The sequence below is a fragment of the Lagopus muta genome, chromosome 12, assembly GCF_023343835.1.
Source record: "Lagopus muta isolate bLagMut1 chromosome 12, bLagMut1 primary, whole genome shotgun sequence".
In the NCBI taxonomy this organism is placed as follows: domain Eukaryota; kingdom Metazoa; phylum Chordata; class Aves; order Galliformes; family Phasianidae; genus Lagopus; species Lagopus muta.
In genome coordinates this window covers 5,994,361-6,016,619 of record NC_064444.1, presented here as the reverse complement: position 1 = coordinate 6,016,619, position 22,259 = coordinate 5,994,361, and the positions used below count along the sequence as shown (strand labels likewise).

At 38.3% G+C, this 22,259-nt stretch overlaps 1 protein-coding gene and 1 long non-coding RNA gene across 3 annotated transcripts in view; one reads left to right on the top strand and one right to left on the bottom strand.

Moving 5' to 3' along the window:
• Positions 1-7,018, bottom strand: part of ADAMTS18 (ADAM metallopeptidase with thrombospondin type 1 motif 18) — an 87,092-nt gene extending 80,074 nt beyond the window's left edge. Inside the window, exon 1 of the mRNA XM_048958393.1 lies at positions 4,242-7,018. The gene's annotated coding sequence lies outside the window, so the exon portion shown is untranslated. The remainder of the gene's footprint in view (positions 1-4,241) is intronic.
• Positions 873-19,396, top strand: LOC125699159 (uncharacterized). Of its 2 annotated transcripts, XR_007379464.1 has the most exons (6): positions 873-957; positions 9,508-9,645; positions 12,008-12,113; positions 15,165-15,248; positions 17,484-17,596; positions 17,895-19,396. It is a non-coding gene; the product is annotated as an uncharacterized LOC125699159 (long non-coding RNA). The 2 variants fall into 2 exon arrangements; XR_007379463.1 differs by having other exon boundaries at positions 17,484-19,395.
• Positions 19,397-22,259: the final 2,863 nt, after the last annotated feature.

Sequence of the window (22,259 nt, the reverse complement as noted above, 5' to 3'; positions counted from 1 at the left end):
AAGGATACGCTAGACCTAGTGCGTGCATAAAGGAATTCTGTTCTACACCACCATAACATTTTATACCCCGTCTGCTGCAGGTCAAGACAAATTCCCTCTGCCAATAAACCTGAAATTCCATCCAGCAGATGTCAGAAGTGAGCCTTGCACACTCATCTTCATGTCCAATGCTGTACTGTAGGTCTTTCCATGGCATGTACTGAACTTAATTTACAGATAAAATGTAGATGACATAAAGACATTGAAATATAATTCAAGTTTTATGTAAAAAAAACCAACAATGAATATTTCCATTCAAAGGGTTATTATGTGGGAGACTTTTTGCCTTTTTAAGAATTTCTAACTTCTGTCTTTTGACACTCAAACTGATATTATTATTAAAGCTATCACTTCAGTTATAACTTCGATTTTTTAATGTCCTGTTTCCTTAGATGTACTGTTATCATTGACAGCTGAGCTTTGCAGAATTTTTGTGCTGCCACGTAATTCTGAAACATGGAAATTTTGTAATACCAAGGCCTATGACACTGAGGCAATTTAATCTCATCATCACTAAGTCACGACAGGCTGTTTTCTACAATCTCTATATCCATTGCTCTACTGAAACTGAAGCAGAAGTCTGTAAATAGCAAAAACCAAATACACTGCCTTTCTCATTTAGAGAATCTTCCTGACTATCCACATAACTGACAATTCTTACAAAATTCTCAAAATCTCTGAATGTATGAGAACAGTTGAGTCCCAGCCTGACCCACTGATTGAGCACCTGGGGAAAGAACCTGGTCAGTCCTGGGAGCACAGGTGAAGGCAATTCAGCTGTGTGAGCAGAAGGGCTGCAGCCTGGCTGCACCTCTCTTAGTCCTCATTTAACGGTTGACTGCCACTGGGAAGGATCTCTTTCTGGAGATCCCTCCTTGGTGAAGCTTTCCCCTGTGAACCTGGAATCTTCTGATACAGGTGAGCAATCTTTGTTTATAGCACCTTTCTGTTGTGCTGGTCCTTTTGTCGTCACATCTTTGTTGTAATGCCTTTCCCACTGTATTGATTTGTCTAACTGCTACACTCATACCGCTTCTCAGCAAAAGTAGTTGCAGTAAAACTGGGTATTGGTTTGCTGAAAATTATTAATGAGGCTTCACAGGCTCCTTGCTGTGTATGAGAGTTGGATTCTCCTGAAAGTCTCTGCTGGAGCATAGCTCCACTCAAGTCGTGTTTCCCTGCTACTTCTAGCTAGGCAGGATTTTAGCTAGCTCAGAGTATGACAAATCAGCAGTGCTGCAACCATAAACGTCATAGCAAATTTTTGCTAGGAAATATAAAGCAACTCATGAAACATCTGATGTCAGTATAGATGTCCTATATTGTGTATACCCATAAACAAACTGTAGGACTCAGTCCAACAGCTGGATCTTCCTGAGGGAAAGAGAATTGCTCCCTTTCCCTCAAAGGGAGAGGGGAGTGCTATCATAGGTTTGTACAGCCTGTATATGGAGAATCACTGCAGTGACTTTTGGGAAATCAATACAAAGATACATCAGTACCCTTAGGAACAACTTCCAGGAAGTAAGTAGAAAGGAAGGTAATTAACTCTTTGCGAGTTACTATCTAAGTAGTCCTTAGTATCTAAGTGCAAGTACTATCTAAGAGTCACTATCTAAGTACCTAGCACTTATGTTATGGCATCCAAATACACTTCTGTGTTTTCACAGGAAGATTTTGCTGGGGGGGGGGAACTGTTAGCGAGGATTTTGTTTTGGAAGGCAGTGCAAGACTGGAGACTACTCTGTTGTGTTGCCCACCACAGCTTATCTATCACTCCTGGAGAAGGGGAGTCCTCCAGAGATGTTCTGAGAGAGGCTTCGACTTGTAAGATGTTTCAAAGGAGCATCTTTTCCCCAGCAATGGCAAGGTGCTTTTCTTCCACAGAAAATATATTGTGCATAGGTTTAGGTCTAGCAGCATCCTCAAGGTCAGCTACGTGATTAATGTCTATTGAAACCTTTAAATGGCACTAAGTCCACATGCACAAACCTGGGAGCCGTACTTGAGTATCTATGTTGGTGGTAGTTATTGTACAAAAAGAGGAGAATTTGTTCAGTTACCTTAGCTTCAAAGAATTCTGGTTGTTCATTTTGTTTTTAAAAAAAAAACACTCCAAATTCTAATCTGTAATTAGCTGTTGTAAGTCTGCAGGTTAAACTTATAATTTAAATTCAAGAGACTTTAAAACTGTCTGGACAAATTAGATATGTACTTAGAGTACTTGGCAGTTCTCCAAGACAAACAGTATCTGTTATTATCAACAGTGCTAATGTTACCAGAATAGTTAGGAAGCCTTGCAAATCAGCATGACAAATTAAAAAGAGGAAAAACAAAAGTCTCCGAAGGCAAGGAGTTTTTAACACTCATTTAAATTTAATCTTCATGGCTAGATTTGTTTCCACAAACATAAGTTTGTTGTAATTAGCTACTGAGACTGGAACTTAATGAGTTTAATAAATATTTCAGGCTGTTAGGAGATGGAAGTGGCATTGTGATGACTGGAGATTTTCTGCAGTTCAGTGAAATATAAATGAAGATTAGAAATTAATAATTAAAAGAGAATTGCAGTGACTGAATCGCACGTTTCCTAAGGGCACTATCCAACTCTCTGTGGAGTGGAAAAGTCATTTGGAACAAGGCATGGACCATAAGCTTCTAAACACTTCTCCAGCACAAGAACAGAAGATCAGGCTGCTGGAGGTACACATTAAGGAAACATAACAATTACGCACAGCGCCAGCAGAATATTTTCCCTAAACAAGAGATGGAAGAATGCAACGGAGGTCCTGTCATTTGTTTTAAAGCCACGTTCACTGCCACCACCTGTGGTTATAACATAGTGGCATGGTGCCCTGTGAAGAAACAAGTATCAGGAGCTGCAAATTGAACTGCAGGGTGTGTAATTCTTCAGACAACAGCCCTCTTCACATAGATTTATATTTTTTTTTTTGAGCAGCAAAGTATTTTTCCTTTTCATTTGTTCCTTTGTCTTAGAATACGTCTTTGAGATCCTATAGGAAGCCTTAATTTTCAGTTTGGAGTTTGTAACTTTTAGATCTAAGTATGTTTCACTTACATGTAATGTTCTAATATACATGTAATAGAACTAGCCCACTGCTCACAATCTAGATTCCTATATCACCAGAATTTAGAGACAGTCAAGGTTTATTCTTATCTAGCATTTCTCATCAGATATGAGAGCTGTCTGCAAGATCAGAATAGAAATGTGCAAGTAATGAAATTGGTATGTACTGATGTTTGCATGGCGAATTATGCAGTAGAAGTCAGTTGTGCATAGGTTATTTGCTTCTGTTTCATGTAAATGAAAGGTCAAAGGCTACAGTAACAAGATAGGAACTCTTCCTTTTTAAATGAAAGCTAATACACTTGTATTACCACATGACTTCAAAGAGCCTGGAGCATTACCTCCTCTTCACTACTATCACCAAAGTTAATAATAAACACTAGAAGTTTAGACATAGGAAGTTCCAAATGCTAAAGTGTTACTCTTTTAGTAATGACTGACTATTCTTACAGCAAGGATGATCTTTGCTTTTTAGATGATGAAATCGCTCTTCAGAGAAAACAAGTTAAATGCTGCTTGTTAGGGAGATTATATCTCACAATCCACCTTCATGTGCCTATGTTTACAGATACTTCTTTAAGACCAGCCAAGGACAAAACACTTCCATCATACTGGAGCAAGCACTAACCCAGACCCTGCAGCCTGAAGTGGAGTCAAAGCTATTGCCCAAGCTCTCAAGAATCTCATGTTTTGTGTTGTGTAGGGAATGATATATGGATTACCTAGTCCACATTGTATAATTCACTACTTCAAAGGAAACAACCACCTGTTTATCAGGTAATTCTAATGTCATGGAAGACTGAAGGCTGTAAGATTAGTTTTAACTATAGAAATAGGAAAATAAATATCTAAATACCAACATGGAAACACCTGTTACATCCCATAAAATATATTTAAGGCTCTGAAAATAGAAGAACATCCAAACAATGGAGAACCGTCTTCAAGTCTGTTCTCGACTGTTATTTCAGTATTTGACCATGTTATCATTCCATTATTAGGTATAATCTAGCAGGCAGATGGCATTTTGCAAAGCAGTTTGGGGCCACTATCCCTTGCCTTGATTCCCAACAAATACTGATACAAATACAATTATTTTAAAGTGGTGTGAAAATACCTTGTCAAGGACACTTGTGAGGCTTTTCCTTTTCTTCTTTTCTGGATCTTGAAACTACAGTGTTAATTTAGCCTGACTCTCAGGTTAGACAAAAAGGTAAACAACCTGAACTTTGATTTGTAGTGAGGGGCTTTTCCTCCATTCATTGCATCTTTCTCCATTTTATTCAGTGATCCTGAAAATGGAGCAGTGTCAAACTTGTTTTCCTGCTTTGACTCATGCCTCATTCCTTATGCAGAAGGAAAAGGGGATTTTCACATGAGTTCAGTATGTCCTAAATTATCCTTATTTTATGTAGTTCAGACAGGCTCTTCCCCTGGTTTAAATACTTTGCAAAGTACATATGTCTCAAGAAATATCATTGTGTTAACCATGAACATACCAACCACAAAAATCAGCTTATCTCAAGCTGTTCATAGAGACTGGAAATATAATGAATGATGAAATTAGGAATCAGCTGTCATCACTTTGTAATACTTTCACCCCATCTCTTCTCATAATTTCACGTGGTTATGTTACAGAACTCTTTAATGACTGTACAAGTTGTGTATTGAGGTGGAAAGATTCAAAATTGCTAGGGAACTTTTTTTCTCACAGATTTGTCAAGTTTACCTCTCTATTAACAGATGGCAAAGCAGTTGAAAGCTTCTGAATAGTATATTTCAGTAATTACTTCCAAAGAATATGAACATGGTTGAAATAGTATAGATTAGTAAAAAATCAGAAATTCAAATAATGAAAGCTGACCAGAAACATGTTGAACGCTTTGCAAATAAATCTTTAAAAATCAAAGCTCACAGAAGTATATTCTCATGCACTCAAGTGGAAAAACATGATCTCAAACCAAATGTTTATTTTTCAAACAAAGGAAGAAGTAAGCAGTCCATTTTATTTCAGTGTCTTCATTGTGGTCTAATTAATCAAATCAAAATGGGAAAAAAAAAATGGTAACAATTTGCCAAACACATAAGTGATGTCTGATTCTGATGATTACACAAACTCCCCCAGACAGTCTGAATTATTTCTAAAGAACAGAATTTCAGGGTCTTAAGAGCTTTCTGAACTTTTTCTCATAAATTACTTTCAGAAGATAAAAAAATAAATTTACCATCCAACACTTGTATTACGTGGAGAATTTAAAAGAGAATTTCAGTTCTTCATTTGAATTCCTGTGTTTACAAAAAAAAAAAGCACCCAGATCTCCTTTATAGAAAGGCTCCAACTATGAATAGCTTCACTAAAATAGGTATGACTACAAAATGAGCACAGATGCAGGTGTTTGATACCTCATTTATAACATGCATTCCTGATGAACTCAAGCAAGTCATTTCTATTCATCTCTCAAGTAGAAAGCAAATACCAATACTTTTATGAAGTGCCTTCATTAAAAGAATTCAGAGTTTAACAGATGCTTGTTTCTTGCCACGTTTCCAGCAGCTTGCCAGGGGCAGCCTTTGTGCCTGATGGCAATGTACTTAACATTATTTTACACTTATGGTGACAGATCTATCCAGTGACATTCTCTATTTTTATATTAATGCCATGTTAGAATTACACTCCTACATCGCACACATGTGACTCAGAGACATTCCTGAACAGGTTTCTTACAGCTGAAAACTAAATCTATCAGTCACCAAATATAAAATATCCCTGAAGCAAAAATGCATCTCAATAAATAATGAAGTGAACGTAACTCACTGTTATTTTGCCAAATGACAGCTTATTCACTGCAACCAGAGAGAGAGAGAGAGGGAAACTGTTAAACATAAGCGTACTGGAAACACTGCATCACAAAAACAACGAGGATGTGCAGGTGAAGCAATTTCTTGAACACTACAGCCACGTGTTCCCCCTCAGAGCACCATGTGAACCACCACACTGGGAATTTAAACACAGCCTCCTTGTGTTCATATGCAGTATGTAAAGACATCTTAATCTACGTGTTCATGCGCCCTATGTGTGGTCTCACTTCTGCTGTTAAAACTCTATTCCTGAATTTCTTACTATAAAATAGTTGTTCTAAGCTGGTATGGAAATAAAGCTCCTCAGTCGAGGGAACTGCTGTCAGTATTATGTTCCCTTTACCCAGGGTACGTGAATTTAAAGGTAATTGTTTCCTTAATAAATTAGTGGAGGCCACTGAAATCAGGAGGAATCTTTTCACTTGTGCTTTTGTTAGATTAGGCTTGTATATACTGCCTTGCTGTAACACAGTATCCTGATAATATTGAGAAAATCGAGTCTCCTTTGCTTTTGTGGTAGCGAAAGAAGCCCTTCAAATTCTGCATAAAGAACCCACTCATGTCTGTAGTCAGAGGAGCACTCAGAATCACCTTGCTTCTGAGACAGCAGGCTGGCTTTGGTTTGGGATCAGTGCATCACTGCATCACCTCATCCCTTAGAAAGACTGAGCTTTCAACATCATCACAACATTTTCACACTGTCCTTGCAGTTCAGCTGTGGAAGTTCAAAGAGGAGTAAATTTTCACCTGATTATGGCCTTAATATCTCTTGTTATTATTGCTTTTGAACTAACAATGTATGCTTTAGTCAACAGGGTAGTTGTTTTCTTTCTGCCAGCCATTGGAGTTTGTAAAGTCTCTATAGCTGAACCAAAAGAAAAGAGCAGTACATTTCATGAAACAATTTATTTAAAGAACATCTGCTTGAGTTTTCAGAATGTTGCTGTAGGATACAGTTACATTAAACTGTAAGACAAAAATGTCTGGTTTTACTGTGTTCAGTATCTCAGTTATTAAGTCAATTTTATAGGACCACTTATGTAGGCTGAAAGTTTTCCTAATAAATCATTATAGGATATTTAGGCCTCTCTCTCAGTTTGTGGTCTTTGTTTGTTTTCCAGTAACCACAAAACATCTGAATTAAATTATCTGGCAAATTTGATTACTTGTATTCCAGAAGTTGTACATCTTCAAGATATGTGGATGTCATTGCTACATCAGCAATCTTGTTTTCTGACTGCATTTAAATCACTAGGTTTCTCTTTCATTGTATTGCTATCACAGAGGTGTTAAATCATATACAAGCAATATAGCACAGCTTCAACCTCTTCTAAATCTGAACATATAAATTAAAGCGGAATACTAATATTTAGGTTACGTTGCATCCTGTTTGTCCCGTTTTAGTCATGACCCACTGCTCCTCCTGCTGATGAAGCAAAAAAAGTCTCACCCTGTATAATGGCACAGACTGTGTGGTTTTATCAGGAACAGTTCTGAGAAAAGGTCTGTGACAATACCTATGTGACTGTTTTGTCCGTTTCCACAAGTTCTCTAATGAAACTAAAACAATTACATTTCCAAGTGTCTGAATGATCCATTTGAATATGCCTTGCCTTACAATGACTTGATTGTATTGAAAATTTTGAAACAACATTTTGAGGGGAACTCAACTTCTTGCTTTTCAGAACTTAGATTCTTCAAAATAACTAACAGCCCACCTTTTCACCTTGATTTAAAATGATCTTCTCTTCATAATCTCAGTACTTTTACCACATATTTATGTTCTAGGCAGCTATGTTTGTTTGCTTACTTGTTGCATCCACAGTGTAGATGAACTAGCACAGCAGGGGTGGTGAATGCCTCTTCATGGGACTGCAGACAGTAAGAACTAGTCCACCTTAATTTACTAGAATTATGATATCTTCACTTAGATATTACTTTTTTGAGAATTGCAAGTTAAAAATCCCCTCTTAATTTTCTTTATTTTGCTTTTTCTGCTTGAAAGTGAGCTATAATTGTATGGAAAAACTCTTAAATCTAAAATAAAAATCATTTAAAAACAGCTTAAGCCACTGGAGAGCAAGCATAACCCATGAAATCCATTTGCTATAGCCTGGGAGGTGTATTTCCACGTTAGCACAGGGAATACAAAAGCTAATTAAATTAGTTATTAAATTAAGCATAGTTTTGACACAATACAGTGCACTGGAATTTCATACAATAAGCTCCCGGAATTACTTGGAGTCAATAAATAATTACCTCGGCAGTCCCCCATGGCACACATTGTCCCATCAGGCAAGAGAAGAATGCCCCACACATTCCACAGTTCAAACTGGGCTTTTAAATGTTTAGATTTTTTGGGTGGGCGGCACAGAAAGAAAAGGAAAATGAACAGTCTTTCAACAAACAGTTTGATATAGCATAATAGGAGCAAAGAGCCTTTCGACTCTACTTTGCTCTCCTGGACCATACTGCCAGACAAACGGGCTTTCAGGCACTCTGTCACACTCCAAGCTATATTCCACATTCCCTTGCTTTGGGCACCATCTGTAGTTCGCATATTCCTTTAGGACACCAAACATCCCTGGGAAAACAATGACTAATAACAAGTCACACACAATGCATAGCCCATTTTCACACAGCAGAAGCCTCAGTCGAAAAATCTAGACAACAAAGGCTTTAAACAAAAAATACTATCTATCTCTAAGCAGAACAGTATTTATCTGGTCCCCTAGAGAATTTTTCTCTTGTTTCTGGCTTTGGGGTTTTTCTTTGACAGAGGGTGCTCTGCTTCCCTGTTGTTTGAGGTAAAGAAATCTACAACAATGTCTTTCTCCATTAAAATGTCCTTGCAAATGTCTAGAGATAAATTCACAGGATTTTTAAAAGCCTCAGTGGATGCAGAGCTGGAAAGCTAATGTTGTTTTACTGCCACAGCAAGAATGTTACACAACATCAGAAAACCTAATGAATCTTCGTTCAGAGCACACAGTTGGTTCATTGCAACACAGCTTGCCTGCAAGCACAAAGCCCAACAGTTTTGTCCTCACCAATCTGCCTGTGCCAGGCCGAGGTGCAGGGGGAGGCTTTCTTCTCATATGCTCAGTGTTTGCAGAAGCTTTGGCTACTTTCCCACATATATTTGACAGCTGTTTTATCTTACGGATCACTCGGTGCTTTCAGGATAAGGGAATGTTTCTACAGAGGAAGTTGGTGAAAGAAAGCAGCAGAACACCCTTCCTTAACGTATCCCCATTTTCATGCCGTTCCAGAGGTAAACTGCTAAGCATTAAATACATTATTCACCATGTTCGCATCTCAGGGGGTTTCCCAAGCCTTTCGCAATGCTCTACTCTGTGACAGGAAAATTCCTGCATTTTACATGCATTCTTTTTGTTATTATTTAATGTTCACAGTGTACGAACTGTAGAATCTGTGCCTATGGCAAGTCTGCTGCAGGTCTGAGCTTCTGTGGGACACAGCGAGATGTTATGGAGGCCTAATAAGTCTTTCTTTTCAAATAGGAACAGCATGGAACTGCTTAAAGGTGAAGTTTTCAGAATAGCAGCAGAACATAGCATGATGCCTCAATTACTCTGCACTACCAGTGAAGCAGCAGCAAGGAGCGTGGATCTTCTTTAGCAATTCACGAGGACATGCAGGTACTTGTTCTGAACCCTTCACTTATTAAGCATAGTTCAATTCAAGGCTTGTGATAGCTCCATTTCATAAGTTGTCTTGCTTGAAAGCATGATCAGGATCTTAGTTCCTTCATTTGGTCCTCTGAGGTGCCTTGCACCAGCTCTTTCCGTTCAAAGATATCTCATAGAACAGTACAAGATGACCTGATCTCAGCAAGGGAGCCTATGCCTGACATAGGAGAGATGTACAGATGGGTGTATTTTTAACATCCAGGATATGTATGCTTTTGCTTTTCTCTTCTTATGGATGCACATTTTAAATCATGCTTTCAAAAACTTACCTTTTGCAGAAGAGAGACATAAACGGGAGTTAGGAGGATTAGAAGAAAAGGAGTAATAAAAATCTGTATTAAGTCTTACTTCTGTTGCTAACTGAATATGCATAAGAAAGCAGTCTTATGCAGTTTTATCTATCTTCTCTCTGAAGCTGAGCTTCGCTTGTACTTTGTACTGAGGAGGAAAGACAAAGATCTGTTTTACTTTGTCATGTATTTGGTCTGGCTACAGCAATAACAGCCCCACAGAAGAAACTCAGCCCGCTGCCTTGCAGACATGGCTCTCTGTTTACATGTCCTACAGAACATTAGGGGGCTGCTTTGTTCGATTGTTACAGAGTTCACCACAGCCTAGTTCTGAAGCCCACCAACATCGGAATTTTTGTTTTTCAATTTGCACCAGGTTTTCCTGCAGCTCTTTGACTTGTATGGACTTGTATTTCGTTGTTTTCATTGGTCAGGAAAAGCACGAAAGGATTTCATAGGGAAACTTAAGAAGGTCTCAAGAATCTTCGGTTTCAAAGATATTAGTAGGACAGTTCTATTGAATTTTTGGGTGGCTCCAGGCTCGGAGCCCTCCTGTAGTAGGCACCCTATGGTATATTACTGGCTGTTTCCAATGAACTAGTAGGAGGTGATTTATTAAAGAAAACAGTACCGTAGAAAAAGATGCTGTCTTATGATGACTAAAGGATCTTTAACCTATTCAGTATCAGTACAAATCTGGGGCTGAGCAATGTATTAACTAATTGCAGCGTGTTAGGTTTGATATGGGCCAAGAGAGATCACTGTAACACATCTCTGAAATACACTTTTTCTTTGAGCTCCTCTCATGTTTTTGTATCTCCCCATCAAGTATTTTGTTATATTTAAATTACAAGATTGTTTGTCAGAGATCTGCCTTTATTAAAGATTTGCACAGGGGCCAGTGGAACAAGCTGCTACCTTTGAGGAGCTCTACAGTGCAAACTAGTGATGGCAACTCTCCCAAAACCTGGACGCAAAAGGACTTTAAGTTTATGAAGGACAGATTTTGCTGCCAGGCTTGAAGTTTCCTCTCCACTTGCCTGTGCAGTCTTATTTTGGCATGCATGTCTTATGGTATGAACTCTTATTACAATCTCATAGGCCTTGTACAGGAACAGGCAATGCTCGCTACTTGACCAAGTCCTTTCCTTCGCTGCATAACCTCCTACATTCCCTGCTGCACATCATCCGTACTCATGCAGTGCCAAATACACTGTCTTGCTTTGATTGCCTGGTTTGAGAAGCATAGGGTTTAACTTTTAAAAGCAATTACATTGTACAGCACGTTTCCAGTCAGAACAGATGGCAATGCAACAGACATCTTGTCACATCTGCAAATCAGAAATATTAGCTTAGATATCTCGAGTTGGATACCCAGAAAATGAGGAACACAACATTACCATCTCCCAAACCCTGGTTTAAATCACTTACTTGTGTTAATTACATGGAGTGTCTGCCAGACCTTGAGAATCCAGTTCACTAGACAAGCACTGAACTGTCTTACTACTTGAATCCTCTGCCCCTGTTACTGCAGCCATGACACATCTCCTCAGAGATCTCTTTGAGCTGTCAATTATGAAGTAGCTTCTTCTCAGGTATGAAAGCTTATTTTAGTCTGTGTAAACTGAGCAGCTGAAGATAGGTGCTCATTAGATTCCTATCTGGGAGGAGAATTTGGCACACATTTACTGCCTTGCCTCAGTTTTCAAAGGAAGTACCTGTGTGATCCTGCCACATTCCTAGTCCAAACAGATTGGAAAAATGTGGCCTTAGAGCATGTTCTGTCCCACACCTGTGGCAGGTCCAGGTATAGCCTCAGTAATAAAATCAACTGCAGTACTCCAACATTAAGTTCTCATAAATTTCTACTGCACAAAATGCATAGGAGTCCTCTTCAGTCCACCAGAGATTGATCTTTTATAATTCTGCACAGCTCTAGGACTTGGCTTGGACTTTCAATCTCTTTGATCTGAATTTGAGCCTGGAATTTACCAATTGCTCTACTCCCCTTTCTGTTTCAGGCTTTATGTAATGACCACATGGTGATGTTACTTAGAGATCCACAGAACAGTCCTCTCCTACCAGCCTTATTAGTCTCCAGATGTAATCAGCAGTTCCTTTTCCACAGTGAGTATACTGTGCAATTACTATGCAAAAAAGAAGCATGATATCTACCCTGTCTGCTTTCAAGACCCATCCTTATAAACCTTTTCATTTGCTCAGCTACTTTTTTGCCCTTGAGCTCTATATTATCCAAAGCTGTCAAGCCATCTCTGAGGACAAGGAGAAAAGAACCCCAGTAACAAGCTAAATTGCCTATGCCTGCAAAAATAATACATATGGGCAAAAGAGTGCTTATGTTTTAAAGCTTATGATATAGAGACGAAGATTCACTCTCCCCTGAAGGAGATGGAGATGAGAGTATCTTCCTCTGAAGTTTCTGTATTAATTAAAGAGAAAATAGTGCTCCTCTGGAACAAATCCTTTGTGTTACTTCCTAATCATCAATTTACAGGAGCGGTTTCTAAAGCAAGGCCACCCACGGATGGCTCTGAGATCATTAACAAGATATAAATCTTTTAATAAATAATCTCATAGGCATGGCATTTTAGGAAGACTGGTACCAATTTCTGCGCTGTGTTAAAGCCTGCTGTGAAGTTAGGCTGGATGCCAGTGCTGGAAAAGAACAGCCTGAAGCTTGGCATGGCAAACTTCCAACGAGCAGCTTTAGCCTGTGCGTGGTCATACTGTGCTCTTCTGGGGCACTGCTCTGCGGATGTTATCACAGGAAGAGGCCCATATACTGTAGTGGAGTATTAGTGATGTGTAAATCCAAGTGTTTTCATGCTGTCAACTGAAGCCTACTTAATACAGATTGTGTGCGCAGCATGTAAAATAACAGGGTGAGCATTTCCTTTCCCCACGTGCTACAGCCAAGTCCTTACAGCAAGAACTGGGAAAGAAAAATAACTCCCCTGTCAATTTCATTTAAATTTTTCAATAAAAATATGGCATGTAGTGTCTTCAAGGGCACATGTGTCTGTAGCAACGGAAAAGGACCGAGAACTTGCAGAATGAACATAATCATGCCTGTGCTTTCCCTGCTTACACAGCTTTAAGCGTGATGGGTGATCTCAGAGATAGCTGAATGCAGTGCCTTTCTGACTGGAATCATAATGCCAACAGGGAGATAACAAATGAGATGGAATATCCAAAACGTTTTTTGAATGGGGTGTGAGCAGTTGCCAGCAGAAATAAATATGTATGATCTGCCTTTCTGCTGCTTTGTGTATGGAAATGCAGTGTTGGAGCAAGGTGATGGGTGTGCATACATCAGTTCTCCTTGAGTGTGCCAGAGTAGGTAGAAAAGAAGCCACGAGGAAGAATTATAGTAGTTTCCCTTTTATTTTTGTGATTTCACTTGTAGTCAGCCTTGTTCTTTCAGACGTTTATAGTTGTGTTATCTGTTGTGTTTACTGTTTATACTACGCCCATAGTCAATGCATTTTGTATGGAAAGTGTATCTTTCTGGTGTCTTTTAGCAGCCTTTTCCCTGTTTTTAACTGCTTGGTCTGGCTATCAGGTTTGAATAGTTAACATATCCTTAGTCTATTCTATGGGCACTAGCATAAGGCCTAGAACAGCTTATTGGGGTGTGTTACAATCAAAAAAGACCTGAAACAACTTAGAAAGGATGCTTTGTGTATTCCCTGCTCCAGCTGACTTAACTGTTGGTTAGGACAGAAGCACAGCATGTGGTCAGCCTCTTTATATGCCTCACATTGTCTTCCTTGAGACTATGCTAACACTATATTGCTGAGTACAAGTGTTCATTTGTTTATGCTCTCCCCCTCACCTCCACCCTGGGAATATATATAATGGAAGAGAAGTACTTTGACCTATTTTTACGCTTCCCAGTATTCTGGCACCAGCCAACCTTCCGTATGTAGCTGTTATGGTTACAAAAACACTGTTAGACCAGCACCTCGGCAAGCAAAAGAGGTAACGAAGTGCTGATACTGTAAGACATGCAGTCCTCATGCAGATGACTCTGACAAGTCCAGCTGTAAAAGATAATCAGATTCCTTTTCTTAAGGAATATATGTGCAGCTCTCTTCAGTTTTCTGACTTTGGAACTTCAACATTTTGCCTGCTATGGTAGCTAAAAATTCAATCTATTACACTTTTTATGTTCGTAACACTCTCTTTTAATGCTGATTGAAGATTTGTTCACAATGTTGCAAACTTTTTTTTCAGGCAAACACAAATTCAGTGATTTAGTTCAAATTCTGTAAGATTTAGTAATGGATGTGAAGCTTTAAAGCTATAGGAATTCAATTTTCAAGGGAATGAGACATAGAAATCATGTGACCTGAAGTCCATGGGACGTACTACAGAAATTTTATCAACGGGATCCTGAAGTTGAGTTCTGAAAAGGCCTATGTGTAGTAGCAAAACAAACAAACAAACAACTTGAACTAAGAGTGTGCTCTCATTTTCTCAGCAGCTAGGAGATATATTCATTATTTTTATTATTTTGAATGATTTACATTATTAAACCTATTACATTAATAGGATGAAAAGGATGGACCTGAATTAATTCTTATTGATAAGTTGGTGAAAGGGCTCTGAAATAAATGGGCACTAAAAGTGTGTTTCATTTTATTAATCTCATCAGCCATATGTCTCCTGTCCTACAACACTATGTGACTGTTCAGCCCTTGGAAAGTCAGTCATTTCTTATGATGAGTAATTTAACTATTTTCACTACATGCCCTCAAGATAATTTCTCCAACAGGATGTGCAACTGGTTTTGTTTAACAGTAAAGTATTCATAAGGAAGTATTCAATAGTGACGCATTACAGGAGTTGTCAAAGCAGAATGAAAGGAAGGAATAAATGCAACTCTTATACATATGTGATCTAGTTCAGCACATTCAACAGCTATAAAGAATATCTCTAGATTCATTTCACAGACAGCACTCATAGTTCTGGGTCCATTTTTTCACCACTTCAGCACCTGGATGGACAAAAGTATACAAACTTTGTCTTAAAACTGGTGTTTATTTCAGGTAATTTACTTCTGTCCATTGCAAACATCCTACTAGTTTGAGAGAGGAAAAAAATAAAAATTATCCTGTATACTAAATAATTTTTCTAATTTTCTTTTCCTTGCAGGAAGCCTTAACAGAAAAGTTTCTAGAAAGCATGACAGAAACCCACTTGAGAACATTTTCTCCTGCAGATGTTGTCATCCCAAGGGTAAGAAAATGTCAGGAATTGTTTTGCCGTCCCATGCAATTATGTGACAATCTTCTAAATGCATCTATCTCAGTTATCCACAGTTGCTGAAGCATAAGATAAGAAAGATTAGGTTAGCTGAGAACAGATAAAATATGAGGGTCTGCTTGTATATCAGTCATTGGTTCTGCTAAACTTGTGATAACAAAAAAAGTCTTGCTGCATTGCTTAAGATGTGCTGCAATCACTGCACCTGCATATGGCAACATACTGCTTTTCACTGTAGGATTTCAGCAAAACAAACTTTTCAAATATGAGTGATGCTATAAGTCAATTAAAATAAAGGTTTGTGGAGGAAATAAACTTGAAGGTCTAATACCTGCTTGTGCTGTGTTACGCAGCTTTCTGGCTGGCAGTTGATTTGGGCCAACTCGCATCATAGTTAAGATTCAGGAGATTTGAACATTTATTGTAAACTGAACTTGTCAAAAATGCAAATTATAGTTATTTAAATTCAGACTGGGACCTGTGATGTCAGTCTATGCAAAAAAAAAAAAAAAAAGTCAATGACATGTAGATAAATAAGGGTGGATTTGCACATGGTGGTTTTTAGCCAAGCAACCATAAGTTATTTTAATCGGCAAACATGAACATGATTACTCCTGAAAGCCAATGTAACTATTTTCAATAAGCCATCATCAGCTATTTCTTCTTTCCATTCAAATCTGATATTCTCAAGTCTGGGCCAATACAGTCAAGACCCATCAGACCCTCCTGCTTGGAAATCTGAAAGTGAATGAAAAACCTGCAGCTTCTTTGCTCCCTTCCTTCTCCAGTAGTCAGGTTTTCTGGCTCATTTCCTCTTCGAATCAAGAAAGCAGGACTGCTTTCCTAACATGCTATGGTCAGTTGTCAGCGGACAGAGCAATCATGAATCCAGATGAATGCCAGAACAGAAAAAGACCTGGTTCTGTGCAGAACGGCAGGAGATGAGTAATGCTTGTAGATGAATTGTGGCACTTGTTGGCAAATGTTTCAATACTCAGCAGGTGGTTTTCCCACTGGCCATCCCAAACCACAGTGCTAGCAGAGGAGAGTATCCTCCTAATCATTAGGTCAGCCTCTCAATTTTTCATTAGATATAAGTTACAAGGTCCTTGTAATTGAATTAAAGATTACTTTTATAGGATTGTAGATGATCTGTGAGATATATGTATATATATGTATATAAACTCTTATATGCCAAATGCTTTAATACCTATGAGAATCCCTTCTTTGATGAAAGATTTGAGCTATATGATCTCTACTGAAAAATTTGAACCAGCAGCTCCCAGAAAATGTAATTGACAGGGCTTCTTATAAGGAATTTTAACTGAGTAAGAGATAATGGTATGTGGTTAAGTAATTAAAGCAGGTTATCAGAAGAAAATTCAGAGTGAGATCTATTAGACAATGAAAATATTGTTCTCAGGAAGTGACAAAAGCCACATCATTTGAAATATTTAAAGCCAGTTTGTTTAAAGCTTTAGAGAGGGTAATTGTATTGAAACAATCTCCATTCACAAAGAATGAAGTCAGCTTTCATTCAGGGGTATGAAATAAATTACGTCTGGCCATTGTTGTCTCTAACCGAGGTGATTCCACGCTTTTGCTTATCTTCAAGGGATGCTGCATCATTCTTTATCTTTGTTTTCACATAGGAAAAACACTTTAAAAAAGGAACAGCCTCCCAAAACCACTGCACTAGTCAATGCATTGCATACATAACAGTATAGTACGACCAAGATGAGTAAAATAAACAAATCCAGTACATCAAGTTTCTGATAAAAGCTGACCAACGTAAAGCCAAAATTATTAGTGATTTGTAACTGAATTTTTACCTCCTTTTCAGTTTTTACTGGAGTATAAACGGATGGTTTGTACAAACGTGTTGGTTTGTAAAGTCCCACTCTGCAATATCTGACTGATTGTCTATGGCAAGCACGTGGCTCAGCACAGCTTGCAGTGCAGTCTCTGAGAAATGCAACTACCAAACATCAGTGTGCTACTAATCCCATCTGGGCTGAAACAAGGGCATGGGGGGTAGTGCAGTGCTAACTCAAGTTATGGCAAACACGTCTATACATTTTGTTATACTGACTAAACATAGTCCTGTGAATGACAAAAAATATGCAGCCACATCTTCCATTTTAATAAAGGAATCTGAGAACAGGTTTTATAAGGGCTGCCCCAAAAGTAATGTCTCCTATTTTACAGTGTAATACAACATCAAGAGGCAGATGTTAGTTGAACCTTCCTGCCAATATTCTGTTACTGTTCAACAGATGACAGCAGAGAGGCGGTCTGACAAAATGACATCTGACTTGAAAGTATGTATGAAGCAAAGGGGTGGAATTGAATTCCTCCACGTGGAAAAAAATGACACCCACTGACATTCATTGATGCTTGCTGAACGTTTATGGAGACCAAACAGTGGATGTGAGCAGCAGTAGTGACAGTGGGTTACCTCTGCTGATGCTGATTTTTACAAGTGCAGCATGCATGCTCTTGTTGGGGATACTGCAGGCAAAAATGTGAAGCTAATGGTGGTGAATGTGTTAAAAAATGGTGTTTTGTAACTGAGAATTTGTTCTACCAGTGTTACTGTGTTCATTCTATCTGTTGCAGTTTCTATGGAAATAAATAGAGACACTACTTTCAGAGTGACCTACATGTATGTGGCCTAAGACAACTCCTTTCTTCAGGCAAGCTGAGAGGTTGGACAGCCGTGGTCTACAGTGTGTTCTCCTTAAGTAAATTTCATAGGCTCGTCTGAAAGCACTTTTTGCTTTTCCATAATGTAAGTCTGAATTCTGCTGAATGGATGATCACAAATTAGGACCACCGTGTCGTTATATCACTCGCTCACATCATAAATTAGCCACAGATGGAAAACACTGAGGAGTAATTTATAAGCTTTCAACTCTAGGCCTCATTGAGATGTGCTGTAACTGTATTGCAATTATCTGTTGGAGGAAATATGTAAGAACATTCATAACTGGGCCACTAGTGTGTTCCTGTCTGAGAACAATGAAAATGATAATTACTGTACAGGAGTTGTATGCCATAATAGAGACTTCATATTGAGGGCTGATATCCAAATGGAGGTTTTTGATGCAGGCATCTGCTAATATAATATTTACTACTTAACTTTGATATGGAAATAAATCAGCAAGTCTGATTAATCCCTAGACAATTGTTAGGGCAAAAAGCAAAACAAAACATTCCTCCCACCCCTTAATGCCAACTAAAATGAACAATTATACAATGTATTATTACAACAAGATTTCCACTTTAAAGTCATTTACCAATGGCCTTAAGTGCCATAGCAAAAGGATCAAAGTCTGCTACAGTATGATCAAAGATCAAGATGCACATCCATTCAAATAAATGCATATTCTTTATCAATTACCTAATACGTATCCCTAGTTCCAGACACACATAGACTCATATTTAAATAAATCTTGGTGGCAATTGATTGATCATAAGTGTATCCACAGTGCAGTGGCTTAAGCATATGCAAAAATATCTACAGGAATGGGAAATTAATTTTCAGCATAAATCTAATCATATGTTATGCAAAAGTATTAAGGAGAGTAGTTTGACTTTCCTAAAATTTGTTTTTAAAAGGATTCTATGTCATTTTGCACAATTCTTAGTGTCTGCATACACAAACACATGTATATTACCATTTTAAGGAGATGTGTACACAAATGCAAAAAATAAATACATGCGTATCTACATACTGATTACTTAACTACTCAGCAATTAAATGCATGGTTGTGGCTTAGTGCATTTTTCTAATACATGCAAAGCACACAATATATATTACTATGTTGTAATATTAGTAGGAATTAGGAAGAAATAGCAGAAGATTTTTATCATGAAAGAGTTGGCACTAATAAAGAGAAATAAATAGCTGAAAATTTGAATTCTTCCCTAGCAACTATGATGTGTAATTTAGTCCCACTCCCTTCACCATGTTAATGACTTTAAATTCAGAAATTCATGTACAAATATTGCCACCAGGCATTGGTCAGTATTTCAGCTTTGTGTGCTAATCTAATCTCTCCCGCCCATATACAGAGTCAAACTTCAAGCTTTACTGCTTCTTCATGTCTCTATGGTACCACAAGCACCACACAGGCCACCTCCTGACAAAATGAGATAGCTAAATTGCATGGTACCTACGCAAAAAGAAAATGGTGCAGCAATTCCAGCTGTTTCACAAGCTGGAGATACACCAGGGACTTCTACCTGCCCTGTAACATTTTCTTCTGAAAAACACTGGGATTAGCTATTCAGATTGTAGGCACTGTGCCAGCAGCCAGCATGCAGGAGGACAAAGGGCTGTGGAGAACAAGACATGTCTAACTCCCTGCCAGGCACAGAGCAGCACAGAATGCTATCCTACCATCTCAGTTTGAGAACTGGCCTGAAAGCTTGGACTATTTCTCTGTGCTACAGTATCAAAATAAGTTCTCTCCAATCTTTTTCTGCACTGTCAGTGTGGTTGTGGCACACCTATGCCTGGATACAATCAAATGATTCAGCTGGCATTAGTTATCTACATGATCTTTCTAACATCAGTTTGTTTTGGAAACCAAGCATTATCAGTTTGAGTGGAATTCAGCCTACACAACTCCATTGGCTCCAGAAAAATTCCAAATATAATTTCTTTCATAGCCAATACAATTATTTCATGATCAATGATGTACAAAATTTGCTTCCTAATCTAAATTGATAATGTTACTAAAATAATGTATAAATCTATATAAAATAAGATACGCTAGATCCCTGTGTGTTCTGTTGCTAATATTATTGTACTCCTGTATCTCATTTAAGATGCAAATCTGCCATGTACTAAAAGGCTATATGATTTGTCCACATTAAGACAATATGTTTGACTAGAAACCTGATTCAAACCCTTTCAATGTGCTCTAGGTCCTAAACCATCATAGACTTTTTTTCTTGCAGTATCTTCTGACACAGCAATTATTTGACATCTTTTAGAGAACATTTTGCATACAATATGAGTATTTATTATATATAATTGCATAGCATTTCCTCCAATAATTGCCTAATTTTTTAAAAAGCTAATTTGTTTCCACAGCATTTGGGGAAGAACAGAAGAGCCTAACATTTCTGGTCTACAAATTAGAACAAGCTGCTTGAAGTCTGATCATTTAATAAGCCATGTTAAGCCATTTTTAGATTTTGGCATACAGTATTGGGCTGAACTATAAATTTTCCTTTTCTTTTGAGCTGCATTTTTTGTCAGTATAAGGCCACACATGTCTGTAAAAGTCATAAATTCAAGTATGGCTCTGTGTGTTAATTTGGAGGAGTCAAGAAAGATAAAATAATATGTAAACAGGGACAGGACACTTGCCCTTTAGCTCTAGAAAACACTAGAAATGCATCAAAATGTTTATGATTCCCATTGCTCTCTGCACATCAGTGTGAGAAATCCAGAACTCCGAAATTCTCTGTGCTAACAGGCACTTGCTGTTTCTTATTTGCATAAAATTTATGTTTGATTTGCAATTTCAAAACACAAAGGGTACTGGTGTTGTTCAGTTTTTCCATTCCAGATTTAAAAGAGTTAGAGATAAAATGCAGTATGAAACAGCATTAAAACAGGACTTCCTGTGGAATTTATTTCCAGTGCTCCTTAAAAGTTGCGGCTGAGTTCATTGAATTCACTAAGGAGTGTGGTATTACCTAATGTGAGAAAGTGGATGGAGGGGGGGGGGGGGGGGGGGCAGAATCTAAATAATCTTAATATCTTAATATCTGCCATCAGAAAAAGCAGTGGTAGGTATATAATACACAGTTAGCTTGTATACAATGAAGTGCAATCTTTGGAAGGTACGCCACATCCACAGGATTCTCTCCCAACATCCCTTCAAGAAAGCTGTCCTTTTATATGTACAGCATAGCCTCAGTGTTACTGTTGTATCCAACCAGGTGGGTTCTCACATTCTGTGAGAAATCTGATGGATGCCTACAGCAGTTTCCCTTCACCGGGTGAAAATAATTACCTGGCTGATATATGGGCTTCTGTTGTGGTTACCAATACTTCATTTTTCCATTAAATCATAATTGCTATTTCCCAAAGCACTTTGAACCAAATGCCTATCATCAGCCTTATAATTATATTTGTTTCTGGAGATTGCTAGGCTTCCATGTCACTCACTATAACTGCCAGCCCTGGTGGAAGATCAGGGTCATGAGAAATCTATGTAGGGAGGAATAGCTGAATTTGCTGTTTAACAATAGTTCTTAACAGTTGGCTTTGGCTATGTCCTGAAATGCGCAGCCAAGTGCAGCTCCAAGAAAACTCTCTATAAAGCTTTTTCAGACAGGTGGCAGCTGCAATGCAAAGGCTCCTTTTTCAGCTGAGAAACAGACCACATTGGGAGCATATATTTAAAAATTTTAGATGTACTTTTTCTGCTTTTGCAGTTTCTGAAGTAACAGCTGCTTCAGCTGAGTTGCCGTGGTCAAAACTCTCAACATCCTTCTCATAATAACAGATGCATTATTAAGCAATATGAAAGACTCTCTCCAGGGGAAGGAGTCTGGTCTTGAGGTGCCAAAACCCACAGATATTAGTAAAATGATTTGTGAATTTGAAACTGCTTAGTTCTGTCTCTCCCTGTGTTAATAATGAATTCATTACAGTAGAGCTGCAGTCCTCTCCACTGTCCAAGTGAATTGTTGCCTTTCTTTGTCCAGCAAGCCAGCAGTTCCTAGCAGAAGTCCTGAGCTGATACTTAAAGAGATTGCAGAGACAGTCTCTGTGCAAGCAGCCACCAGGCTTCTGTGCAGCCCAAAGGCTTACAGTAAGGTTTCAGTGCTAGTGACCTCAGGTGGTTTCAGATTGTGTCATCTGAGATGTGGACAGAAAATATGTGTTTATACTCTGAATGGTTTGCTACCAAGCACTGCTTCTAGCCTGAACTAGGAACAAGGACAGTCAGACCAAAG